General features: G+C 43.2%; 1 long non-coding RNA gene across 1 annotated transcript; it reads right to left on the bottom strand.

The window, feature by feature from the left end:
- Positions 1 to 1,253: 1,253 nt before the first annotated feature.
- LOC125613718 lies at positions 1,254 to 6,857 on the bottom strand. Its single transcript, XR_007344269.1, has 3 exons — positions 6,158 to 6,857; positions 3,383 to 3,726; positions 1,254 to 1,744 (listed from the first exon to the last, which is right to left on the bottom strand). It is a non-coding gene; the product is annotated as an uncharacterized LOC125613718 (long non-coding RNA).
- Positions 6,858 to 13,573: the final 6,716 nt, after the last annotated feature.

The following is a 13,573-nucleotide window of genomic DNA, read 5'->3' on the forward strand; positions in this document are numbered from 1 at the left end:
TATATATATATATATATATTTAGTTGTAGATAGGCACAATACCTTTATTTTATTTATTTGATTTTATGTGGTGCTGAGGATAGAACCCAGTGCCTCACACAAGCTAGGCAAGCGTAAAGCCACTGAGCCACAATGCCTGCCCATCCCCCACTCTCTTGAGGGACTCACAGGGATGGGGACTGAGGTGCCATGCTGGGTCCCAACACTGACTGAGGAAGGAAGTCAGTGAGTTCCTCAGAAAAACCTTGGCTGGCATTATGACCTCAGCCTGGAAGGAGAGGACATTATAGGGAGAAGCTAGGAGGGATGCAGCCATGGCAGTGGGGCCAGGCTGGGAGAGAGTTGGGGAGACCAGGCAAGGGTCTGACATTTTGGAGGGATTTGCAAGCAACATGGGCCACACCTGTTCCCTCACAGGGTCTCCAGGGAGGGGCTGGGGTGTAGCCAGGCAGGTTAGACCCAAGGCACTGGAAACCCCTAGTCTCAGCAAATCTGCATGTCCAAGCATGGCCCAAGACACAAATGTGCCGTAGTCGGGGACCATCTTGATTCTGAGATGAGTTCCTGAGTCACGGTCAAGGAGGCCAGAAACCAGAGTCCTGATGCCTGCTCTGGGTCGTGTCAGACCCTCAGTATCTTCTCAGGATGCTGGCGGCAGATAGAGGAGGAAGTATCTCCCTTGAGACCGAGGTTGTGAAGTGGCACCCCCTTTCTCCACAGAAAAGACTTAACTGGGCTTCTCCAGAAATCTTCACCATGGCTGATTTTAGGACTGTCAGCAAAAGAGTCTCTGCAAAAGAGTTCAATGTAGATAAACTTCCTATTTTCATGTCACTCTGTTTTACTTGGCCACTGGCCGGGAAGATACCAGCACCCCAGGTGCTGGACACCCCTTACTAGTTTTTCACAAACATATCCAGTATAGTATTTTGTAGAAATGTGCAGACAAGGCCTCTGGCCTTGAGCTAGGGCTTCACAGAGATGTCTACATTTTTAAGATAAGTTACAAATGGGCTCCATGGTAACAGCTGGCAGGGGGAGGAAAGAAGGGAAGAAGAAGCTCTCCCCTTCTCAGGTGCTGACCTTGAAGGGTTAACTTGCCCAAAACAGTGAAAGAAAAGCTGCTTTTATGTGAACTTCTGCAGACTGGGAACTTCTGAGCCCCTCCCCTTACATGCTGGGTATAAAATTCTGAAACTCCCTGAACTCGGGGTTCAGGGGATTAACTGATTACAGCAAAAGCTGTGCCCTCTGAACCTGGCTGCAGCCAAATAAAACTGTTTCCTGCTATCTTTGGTGCCTTGCCTTGTCTGTCCCTACAACAATTGGGTTTCTCAACTCTGGTGAGTGGGGGATGGGATTCTGAGCTGATTAAACCTGATTTAAAGAAACAAGTAAATGTGACATGGATTATATACCAAGCCGTGAAGTTTGTACTCACAAGCTTACAACCTGAACTAAAAAGAGCAGAGACAAATATTACCAACCCAGTCAACACTGTAGGAATTAAATAATGATTCGGAGGAAGATACAAAACTACCTGTAATTAATTACAGAGCGGGGAGGTCCTGGGAGCTGAGATGGGCTTGGGCTGGTTTCTCCTCCTCCAGCTGCCTGATTGGCTCTGGGAAGCTTCCTCTGCCTGGAACTCACTCTTGTCAATCCAAATCAGTCCTCCAGGTTTCAGGTTGAGTGTCAGACCTTCTCCCCCAGCGAGGTTGATTTTTGCTGCTCGGCACACTCTCTGTTAAGACACATCCAACGATATATAATAAAGCAAGGATTCCTCACAGGGCTTTGGCTCAGGAATCAGGGTGTCTCCCTTGTGTGCTCTGGTACCCCAGTTCTCAGCATGGGGCTAAGAAACTAGTCTTCCCTCCAAAATTGCAGGTGTGGAGTGACTGCAGTGACAGAGTTTTGAATTATTATTCCCTGGACTATCTTTCTGGGCTGCTCCCTCTTCCTCTGCCCTCCTGCCCCCCAGCCATTCACCAGGAAATCCAGATAAGCCAAGGCTTGTCCTCCCTCGGAAGGAGGAACCCATTGAAACCAGAAGCAAAATCCTGACAACTAGAGACTTTTCCTGGCCATGGGGTCTGTTTATTTGATGGTGGCCTCGTCTCTCGGGTGTGTGCAGTCAAAACAATCAGGTACACTTTAAACACGGGCAGTTCATTGTGTCATTTCTCTCCCAAGCAGTTAGAAATTACAGCAGGGCTTCTGAGCTCAGGGATGGGCTCTTGAATATTTAAAGCAGAGATAAGTTTTCAAAGCCTGGTACTTAATTAAAAAAAAAGAAAGAAAGAAAAAAAAAGAGGCTTTTGGATTCCAGGCTTTGTTTAGAATCAGGAGCTGAATATGGCATAAGCCAGGGACGCCAGGGATGGTTCTCAAACTCAGGCTGGATCAGCATCACCTGGAGGACTCATCAAAACCCATATTCTCACTTGTTCCTGTGTTTCTGAGCTGCAGGTCTGGGTGGGGCTTGAGAATGGGCTTTATAAGGCTTTGGGTGCTGCTGCTGCTGTTGCTGGTCCTGAGACCTTGCTCTGAGAACCACTGGTCGAGAAACTCAAGAAAAGAGGAGAGAAACAGAACGTTCTGCTTCAAAAGATAGGCTTTGACCAGGGGGAAGGGGAGGAAGACTCTGTAGACAGGACCAGAACTACCAGGCAGGGAGATTTCCTGAGAAATGCCCACTGTCTTTGTGATTGTTCCAGAGCAAACTCCAAATTGCCAGTGTAGGGGGAAGGGCAAATACCTCAGAGAGGCCAGGGGCCCTGAAATGGCCTGGTTCTCCTGACTGTAGCTTGGAACTCCTTATACTCCTAGAGAATCCTGCATCTTGGAGTCTGGCCAAAACTAGCAGTGTCTTGGGTGCTGAGCTTACAGGGAGGCTCAGAATCTTGGTGACCAGCACAGGCCTCGTGGTTGGGACAGGCAGACCTGGATCTGTCCCTCCAGATTGAGGATGTCAGAAGTCAGTGCCAAACAGGGCAAGCCCCGTCACAGGGGCCAGGGAGGGACAGGCAGGTGGACTGTGTGCAGCTTCCCTGGAACCAAACAGTGGTTACCCATGAGAAAATGATCAGTTATTTTGAATTGGCAAGATTACAGTTTTCTACCCTGGGCAGAAGAGAGTCCAGAAGAGCTAAGTTAATTTTAGTAGGAGAAGAAGTTCTATCTTTGTGCACTCAAATTGCTGTCGCAGGGATTATTCACTTTAACCCTGTTGGAAATGAAGTAAGTGCACTGCTGTGGCTAAGTTGAACACCTCTTAAGGAGGGAGTCCAAGTTCTGGAGGTTTAGAAGGACTTTGGGGGCATCAGAAAGGAAATCGGAACAAGAAAAACTTTAGTGATAAGAAAGTTCAGCTCCTGACCTTGATGTGGATGAAAGAACTATTGGAGACTTGGGTTCTGCCTCTCCTGTGCTCCAGCAGATGGCAAAGTTCCAGCTAAGGCTGGCCGGGCGCCAGGGGAGTTGAAGTGCACATGAGCGCTGAGATCTGATGCTGTCTTCCACCAGCTGAACAGAGAGTGCCGGTCACCCAGGGTGAGCCACTGCTGTCAGTTTGTGGGGCTGGTGGAACCAATTTAGGGATTGTGGGTAGCAAAGGAAGTGGTACCCAAGAGAACTGTCTTCTTTGGGATCTATTCAGCTGTGATTCATTCATGTTCATTGTTAAGTCATTCAGATTGTAACACACAGAAGACACATCTTGCTCTGCAAAAATGAAGGATTTAGAAATAAACTGCAGGACATGCAACAAAGAAGCAAGTGTTTGGTTTTCTGGAAAAAAAATAATTACCATCTATTTGCAAACCTTTATAGATGATCTGAGTGGCCACTGTCTTTATACCATGGGATACCACTTTCACCCTCACTGGGATGGCTGAAATCAAAATAAGTATTGGCAAGGACATGGATGAGTTTGAAGCTTCGTATGTTGCTGGTCGAGATATAAAATAGTGTAGCCATGGTGAAAAACAGAAGTTCCTCAGAGAGTTAAATTTAGATACTAATAGGACCCACCAATTCCACTCCTAGATGTATACTCGATAGGATTGAAAACATGTCAAAACCTGCACATGAATGTTCAATTATTCATAATTGCTGTAAGGTAGAAACAACCCGAATGTCCATCAACTGATGAATAGATAAAGAAAATGTTGTCTATAACTACAACAGAATATTAGCATACAAAGAAAGAAGTCCTGAAACACGGCTGGACCTTGACAAACATGCTCAGTGAAAAAGAGAAAAAATTGGAAATTTTCATTTATATGAAATGTTCACTATCAGCAAACTCACAGAGGCAGCGAATGGTTTAATGGCTGCCAGGGACTAAGGCTGGGGATGGGACTCTAATGGGGGGGGGTTTCTTTTAGGGGTGATGAAATGCTCTGGGAGAAGATAGTGGTGACAGTGTCACAACTTCACGGTATAATAAATACTACTAAACTGTACACCTTGGGAAGGTAAATTTTATGGCATCTCAATTACAAAAACTGTTCTCTTTAAGAACACCTTTGTACTCAAATTTACATGACCTCCCCTCCTTCATAATATTTCATGATTATGGATGATAAAAAAAAATCCTAATAAGGATTTTTTCTTTTTCTCTGGTACCCACAAGAGGAAAAATACTAGAAGATGCAATAGAGTGACTGGAATGATGTGTAATAAATTATTTTTTATAATGAAAAGGCAAGTGTCCTTATAGTGTAGGGCCATCTGTTGAAAGGGGGATTGTCACACCATCATGTTCCTGTCTTAAAGAGGGATTTAAGCAGTTCCTCTGATCTTTTAAACGTTCAAAAAGATTATTTTTGAAACTGATGTTCAAATGGAGAAAGTCGGATTTAAGAAGCTGTAGCTACAAAGCTGGAATTCGTGAAGCCGTACAGAAGTTAATAAAGCAGTCTCACATAATAAAATTAAAGTGTTCCTAACCATTATCGGGGGATTCTTTTGTGACAAAAAGAATTTCTCCCAGCATTCAAATGTGTCTTGGTGGACTACAGAGAGACACAAAATCATTTTACTTGTAGATTTTATTTTGTAGGAATGATAGTACCTTCTGAACCTGACTTCACAGGGATTTTTAAAAATCAAGGAAATATATATGAATGTGCTTTGTTCTGTCTAAAGAAATGGGCCATATAAATTCAAAACATTATTATCTAAAATCAATAAACATTTATGGAAATGATATAAAATCAATGGGTGACTTCTCGTTTGTACTTAAATTACCTACACAAAACATTTCTCACTCACTCCATAAAAGAGTTACAGCCCTGTTTCTTTTCATTTATGTGAGCTGGAAGTGTAATAAACTCACTTCCCGGTAAGGGGGCGATGAGCTGTCACAGGAGAGGGTGTGCTGGAGCGGTGGAAGCTGATACCAATAGTTACACCCACGTGTTCACATCCGATGCCACTCCTGCACCCCCATGCCACAGGCAGAAGCAAGCAGCTCTTCCTTCTGTTTTTACTCTACATTTCTCCTTGAGAAGTTTTTATAGATGACGTTTTAGACAAGCCAAGGAGGAGCAAGTTGTGGCTCAGTTTCACCCCTCCCACTCTCTTTAGCAGAATCTAATGATTGGACACGTTGCTTTCCTGAAACCATGTAGAGTAGAAAGGAAGGGTCCTCCTTGCCTTTCCCTCTGGCTCTGAGGAGGGGCAGCCAGCTCAGGATTTAAATTTCTGGAATTTTCTCTGAGCAATAACCAGCTTCTGCCAATGGGTTCCCTTGGGGCGGGATTACAAGAGATGGCTATTTCCTCAGGGACACAGGAGTCTCCCCTGAGCAGGTAAAGGTGAACTTTTGTCCTTCACCTGCTTCACACAGACCTCACACCTTCTGCCCTAGAGCCCTTGACTCCCCCAATTATGCTGCACTAGCAGGTTTGGGCATCTCAACTGGAGAATCCAGCAGCCCAGTGAAGGCCTTGCACCCGCCCTGGAATCTCACATTTTTCTTTACTGACCTGGCTGCCCTTCCTCCTCATCCCCAATCCATTTTCTTTGGTTTGCCTTCTTCAATGAACTAAATCCATCAGATTCTGCCTCTTTATATGTTATAAAATCTTATGGAAACCACCTCCACCCCGACCCCATCACCTTGGCAGGAAATTTCACAGTCACTCACCTGGTCTGTCTTAGACACAGGACTTGCTCTGGAACCCTTGACAGCATCTCACCAGGCCTTCCTTGGGCAGGTCCCCAAAGAAAAAAGAACTGAAAGAGCTGATTTGAATATTGCAGACTGTCCGTCAATAATAGTAGGAAAAAAAAAAAAACCCCAAACACCAGGGGCTGTCCCTAGGTGTCAGCACAAGAGCAAGGTACCAGCTGCTGAGGAGCTTCTTCTAAAGGTCTTGGAGAGGAGCAGGAGGGAGGCCGCTGGCCAGCTGCAGCTGGGGAGAGCTGAGCATAGTCTCTTTCACTGGGTCTGGTTTTATTTTGGCCTTGTCAAATTCTGGCTAAAGTTTGTGTTAGTATTGCCAACTCATTAGTTATGCCCATAAAATAATGATGCTAGTGGTAATAACGATGAATAATAATAACCACAGTAGATCCTGTTTACTCAGCAGTCTCCGTGTGCCTGGCGCTGGGCTAAATGTCTAACCTAAATTTTCTCATTCAATCCTCATAAACTTGTAGAGCTTAAGTAACCTCCCTAAAACTATGCCAGTCAGGAAGTGGTGTCTGAATCCAAAACCCATTGAGGACTCTGTTCTTCTGCACATAGCCTGGGCCCTAAAAAAAAAAAAAATAAGGCTGTGTTTTCAAATCCCCAGAGGACTGAGCTTTTATTTTTATTTATTTATTTTTGCAGTACTAGGGATTGAATCCAGGGGCTCCTCTACCACTAAGCTATATCCCTGGCCCTTTTGATTTTTTATTTAGAGACAGGGTCCTACCAAGTTGCCCAGGCTGGCCTAGAACTTGATCCTCCTTCCTGCCCCAGGGTCCCCAGTCATTGGGATTACAAGCGTGCACCAATACGCCCGGCTCAGGACTGAGCTTTTTTAAAAGGCTGTTCCATCAGAGGCCCTGGACCTGAGGAGGTCACAGGAGGGCTGTCACTTTTAGTGAGGTCCTGTGCACAGGGATGGTAAGCCAATGTACAGACCTCTTCAAGTCAAAGGTGAAGGGAAATGTCATTCTCTCTCAAATATTAGAAAGAAAATTGTAAAATTGGTAAATGGTATCAGTAAAGCAAAGCCTACCTTTCCAAATCATCTCACGAACTACAGCCCTCTTTCCTGCAGCCCCGTTCTCATGTTTACCAGGCTCTCTGATGTCTTTGCAAGGCAGCCACATCCATGCTTATTTTTCTTTGGTTGTCAGCCTCAAGTTCTTGAGCCATAGATTTTTGAGCCATGTAAAATGTAGATGGGAAAATAATTTTTCCCTTAATTTCTTTTTTCTATCATCTAGATCCAGGTATTTGTAAAGGCAGTAAAATAATGTTAACCATCAATTAGTAGTAAATTATTTTCTCAGGGCTAGAATATCACTGTGGTTTCAAACTCTAAGCCATTTCCCAAGAAAATCTGCAAATTAATATTAGCAGAGCCCTTAAATTCGTTTTAGAAACAGGTAGTGAATGATTCTAAATATAGAAATAGTGGAAACCAAAACAGAACGTCTCCTCATCAGAGTTTATTTTAAACAAAATCTAAATATAAGATTTCCACTTGGGAGTTTTTAACAACACACCCCTGACTTTTGGGCTCTGGAGTCCCACTGTGACTGCCCACCAGCCCTTGGGCTCTAGTTTCCTGGTCAAAGAGTAAAAGCAGCCACCTTTCCCCTCACTCTGGCTCTGCCCCACAAATCTCTCCACGCCAAGAATCCTTTGTAGCTGTACCTAATCTTCCTTCTGGCCTTGTAATGCTTTACTTTTGTTTAATTTCTTTGGTGGTGCAAACAGACACAGGTAATGGTATGGATGATTCAGACCAAATTGGGGCAGATTCAGGCAGAAGGATAGGGGAGGGACAGGGATTTGATTGGCGGGCGGCTTCCAGGTACACCCACCTGCAGACTTGTCCACATCTAGATGCTCAATGGGACACCCACAGAACTGTTCAGAATTGCTCCACAGTCTAGGGTGGCTCCAGAACCCATCTTGGCTGTAATGGGCCCAGAGCTCTTCAACGACCTGAGTTGTCTCTCAAGCCATCCACATCCGGACCCTCAAACGTGCTGTGCCCAAGAGTGTCCCCAGCCTTTGCCAGCTGAGCTCTTCCTAAAAGCCTGTGCTCCCTGTTCTCCTCTCCTTCCCACGTGGCCTGGATCCTGATTGGTTTTCACTTTCAAGGCTGAGACACTGTCCGCCTCCTGGTCTGTGCCACTTCTCCCCGTCACAGTTAAATTGCTTCTATTTCTTGGCTTCCTTCTCCTCCCTCCCTCTCTCTCCCCTTTCCTGATCTCGTCGGATGGGAAGCCTCCATATATTTAAGACTAGACAAAATAGTCTGATGAATGTTCACGTGCCTGGTGCCCAAGTTCAACAGTGAACACTTGCCAGGGGAATTTCACCAGCTCTCGCGTGCCCTTCCTAAGGGCACTCTGAAGCAAACCCCACATTTCATTTCACTCACAAAAGTTTCAGTTTTCAGAAACTTTTTTTTTTTTTTTTTGGCAGTACTGCAGGTTGAACTCCGGCAAGCACTGTACCATGAAACTACAGCCCCATAACCATATTGCTATTATCACATGAAACTCAAGGGACAATTCCTTAAGATCATTGCATTCCAATTATCCAAGAAAAACACTTTAAAATTTTTTTTTCTTCCTTTTTTTGGTACTATTTTAATTTTTTTTTAAGTTGTAGATGGACACAATACCTTCATTTTATTTATTTATTTGTATGTGGTATTGAGGATCCAACCAGTGCTAGGCAAGTGCTCTACCACTGAGCTACAACTGCAGTCCCTGATACTATTTTAACTTTCTGAGTCTGGCTTATTTTGCTTAACATGATGTTCTTCATTTCCATGTATTTATTGGAATTTCAGTCTTCTTTCTAGCTGAGTAAAACTCCATTGTGTATACATTCCACAATTTCTTAATCCATTCATCTATTGACAGGCATTTGGGCTGATTCCTTACCTTGGATATTGAGAGTTGCACTGCTATAAACATTGATATGTCTGTATCACTACACTATACTGATTTTAGTTCTTTGGATAAATATTGAGGAGTGGATTAGCTGGGTCATGTGGTTGTTCCTTTCCTAGTTTTTTTTTTTTTTTTTTTAAGGAATCTCCATACTGCTTTCCAGAATGGCTGTACTAATCTGCAGTCTCACCAACAATGTATGAGTATACATTTCCCCCTATCTTTGCCAGCATTTACCATTATTTGTTTCTTGATGATTGCCATTCTGACTGCAGTGAAATGAAATCTCAGTATAGTTTTGATTTGCATTTCCCTGACTGCTAGGGAATTTGGACATTTTTTCATGTTTGTTGGCCATTTGTATTTCTTCTTTTGAGAAGTGTCTGTTTAGTTCTTTTGTCCAGGGTATTATTATGTCTCTCTCTCTCTCTCTCTCTCTCTCTCTCTCTCTCTCTCTCTCTCTGTAGCTTTTTGAGTACTTTATATATTCTGGATATCAATCCTCTGTCAGAGGAGTAGCCAGCAAAGATTTTCTCCCATTCTGTAGGCTGTCTCTTCATGCTCTTGATTGTTGTCCTTGCTGTGCAGAAGATTTTTAATTTGATGGCATCCCACTTGTTGAATCTTGGCTTTATTTCTTGAGCTTTAGAGGTCTTGTTAAGGAAGTCAGTGCCAGCCCCTACATGATGGAGTGTTAACCCGAGGTTTTATTCTAGCAGTTGCAAGGTTTCAGGTTTAATTCCTATGTCTTTGGCTTGCTTTTTTGCAGGGTGAAAGATAGGTATCTAGTTTTATTCTTCTACATATGGATATTCAGTTTTTTGCTAGCACCACTTGTTTAAAAGGCTATCTTTTCTCCAACATTTATTTTTGGCACCTTTGTTAAGTATCAGATAACTAAAACTATGTGGGTTTGTCTTTGTGTCTTCTGTTTCACTGGTCTTCATGCCTATTTGATGTTAATATCTGTTTTTATTACTATAGTTCTGTAATATGATTTGAGATCAGGTATTGTGATGCCTCCAGCATTGCTCTTCTTGCTTAAGATTATTTTGGCTATTCTGGGTCTTTTATTCTTCCAAATGAATTGTAGAACTTTTTTTGTGTGAAGAATGTCATTGGTATTTTGATTGCACTGAATCTGTATATTGCTTTTGGTAGTTATGTCCATTTTGACAATATTAATTCTGCTTATCTAAGAATATGGGAGGTCTTTCTATCTTCTAAGATCTTCTTCAATTTCTTTCATCAGTGTTCTATAGTTATCCTTGTAGAGAGGTCTTTCACTTTGTTTGTTAGATTAATTTCCAAGTATTTTATTGTGTTTTTGGATGTTATTGTGAATGAGATAGTTTTCCTGATTTCTTTCTCAGCATAATTACTACTGGAGAATAGGAAAGCTATTTGTGAGTGTTAATCTTGTGTCCTGCTACTTTGCTGAATTTATTTATGAGCTCTAGAAGTGTTCTGGTGGAGTTTTTTGGGGTCTTTTAGATTTAAGATCATCAGCAAACAGATAAATTAACTTATTTTCCTATTTGCATCCCTTTAATCTTCTTTTGCCTAAAGTTTTTTTTTTTTAAATTTTTCCTTCCTTTCTTTCTTTCTTTCTTTTTTTTTTTTCCTCCTGGAACTGGGGATTGAACCCAGGGCCTTGTGTACACATTCTACCACTGAGGTACACCTCCAGCCCAAGAAATTTTTCTTTACAGTTGATTTAAGTGGGAATCCAAATAAGGTCTGCACTCTGTATATGGTGGATTTATTTCCTACTCTGCTTTTAATTTACAGACTCTCCCTCTCCTTTTCCTGGTTCTCTCCAGTTTCTCTGTTGAAGAACTAGGGTCACTTGTTCTTCAGAACTCCCCAGAGTCTGAGAGTATCCCAGAACTTGACTTTAGTGGTCCCTCTGCCCTGGCCCTTGAGGCCCTTGAGTCGAGGTTGGGTGTCCTCAGGAAATCCACTGTGGGTCAAGAGTATAGAACAGGGGCTGGGGATGTGGCTCAAGCAGTTATCGCACTCGCCTGGCATGCGTGCGGCCCAGGTTCGATCCTCAGCACCACATACAAACAAAGATGTTGTGTCCAATAACTAAAAAATAAATATTAAAAAATTCTCTCTCTCTCTCTTAAAAAAAAAAAAAAGACCTCTAAAGCCCATCACATTGTAAATGCTCTCTGCAGAGGATTTGGGGACTTGCTCAGGAGGCAGGGTCCTGGGGGTGGAGTCCTTTCCACCTGGATCTCCAGGAAAATGCTCTCTGAAATCTGTGGCAGCTATGACTTAAGCTCCTGAAATTTCAGAGCCCATAGTGTCCCTGTGTGGTGTGGTGTCCTTCACCCCTTGGCTTCCACAAATTGGGACAGCAACCCTTAAGCCCCTGTGATTCCCCACAGTCCTAAAGCTCCAGCAAGGAACCCCTTCCACATAGAACTCGAGGGTGACTCAGGAAAGCCAAACACCTAGCCTCCCGGGTTCTGGCCTTGCCTAGTTCCCTTTGGTGTGGGCAATGCCAAGGTTGGCACACAGCAGCCAGAGTTACAGATCTGAGATGTCACCTGGCAGCTTCCCTTCCTTAAGCCAAAGCCTGGGAGGCGTTGCCATTTCTGTGTGTCTCCCTGCCTTTCCCTCCCACCTCTGGGTGGGCCCAGGAGCCAGCTGCTCTACTTCTCCTTTCAGCCAGGATGGCTTTTGTGTCAATCCCTGCCTATTGATACACCACAGGAGTGACCAAAGATTGAAGCCACTCAAGACTATTGTCTTGCTGCAAAGTCCCATTTTTGAAGGCCAGAGGTCTAATTCGGCTTGTGCCTGCTTAACTCCCAATTCGTTCCTGAAAATCTTGCAGCTAAGGGAAGGAAAATGAAAAATTTTTAATGAAAAAATTTTCCCATTAATTTTAATGGGAAGTTATGAGACATCTTTTGCCAACTTGAGATACCCAAACAACTCCCATGGGCAGGAAACGCTATCCACTGAACAACCAACATAAATCTATACATTAATAAGCAATAATGTGAAGATAGGTAAATCAGTTTGCATATTTACTATACTGTCAAAAGGGTATTTTGAACTCACCACAGGAGCAAGAGTAGCTAATAAATGAGGGCCAGGAGGGAGTCATTCTTTGGAAGGTTTGTTCTTCTTTCTTCATGTTTTCTTCACCAGATTTTCAACACTTGGACTCATAATTATTTTGACCTTAAACTGCGATTCTAGTTATATACATATAGATAAGCATTATTAGGAAAAATTAAAGGCCACATACAGTAGTTCCTGGCAACGTGAGATGGGTGCAAGTGCAATAAACCAAGTGGTGGAAGGGGCTGCCTCGTCCTGGCTCCTGCCTGGTTCACACCACAAGGCAAACTGGGTTCATGTAAACTTAGAGCACAATCACATCTGTTCCACATGCTGTTCTTTGACAAGACACGGTTATGCTGACTAAATTGCCAAGTGTGTTTTTGCCTGCCTGGATGTCAAAATATCCATGCTTTGAGCATAGCGTGGTTTTGGATAAAAGGTTATTGGACTGAATAAGAGAAAAAATCTATTGTCCACAATGTGGTTCAGGAGCCATATGTTGAAAAGTTAATTCGACAGTCATCATGAGAGGAAAGTCTGCAGTTTGCTGGTCTTTCTCTTTGTCTTTTCTCCTCCTGTCAATCTCAATTTCCTCTTAGGCAAGAGCATGCTTCAGGTGCTTGCGAAAGGTGAGGTCCTCAGAAAGCCCAAAGGGAACAGTCCAATGACACTTTAAAAAAAATAATGCCAACACAGCTAAAGGTCTTTATGTAAGCTATGTCTTTATGTGGTCTTTATGTAAGCTATGTGTGCTTTTTAGGGATAACTTAATAGTTTCTCAAATTATTGATGCATACAACATGGATGAATTCCAAAAATTCATTGCTGAGTGAAGGAAACCAGATATGACAGAATACATACTCCATTTATATGAAATCTAGAAGTGGCAAACAACCCTAGACGACATAAGCTGAACATGTTCCCTGAGGGCCAGGAGGGGAACTGACAAGAAAGAAGCATAAAGGAATTTTCAGGGGTGAGTAGAATCTTCCACATCTTGTTTTGGGTGCTTGTTACACAGCTATATGTAACTGTCAAAATTCATCAAACTCAACATCCAAGATCTATGCATTTTATGTTGTATGCATAAAAAAACCTTAAAATACACAAAAACAATTCAAGAGTCTCTGCCGCAGTCTGGCTGGGCACAATCAGGAGCCACTTGTCAAAAGAAACTAACTTTATTTTTAGAACCACACACGCCAAACAAAACAGCCTCTCAGGAAAAACCCTCAGAGCCTCAACTGCCACCACCGGCGCCTCTCTCTCCCCCACAAGCTTCTCTCCCACACAAGCTTCTCCTGCTCTTGAGGCCGATTGGCTGGGTCACGTGGGCGGAGCCAAAAAA

This window comes from Marmota marmota, unplaced genomic scaffold (assembly GCF_001458135.2).
Source record: "Marmota marmota marmota unplaced genomic scaffold, marMar, whole genome shotgun sequence".
Lineage (NCBI taxonomy): Eukaryota > Metazoa > Chordata > Mammalia > Rodentia > Sciuridae > Marmota > Marmota marmota.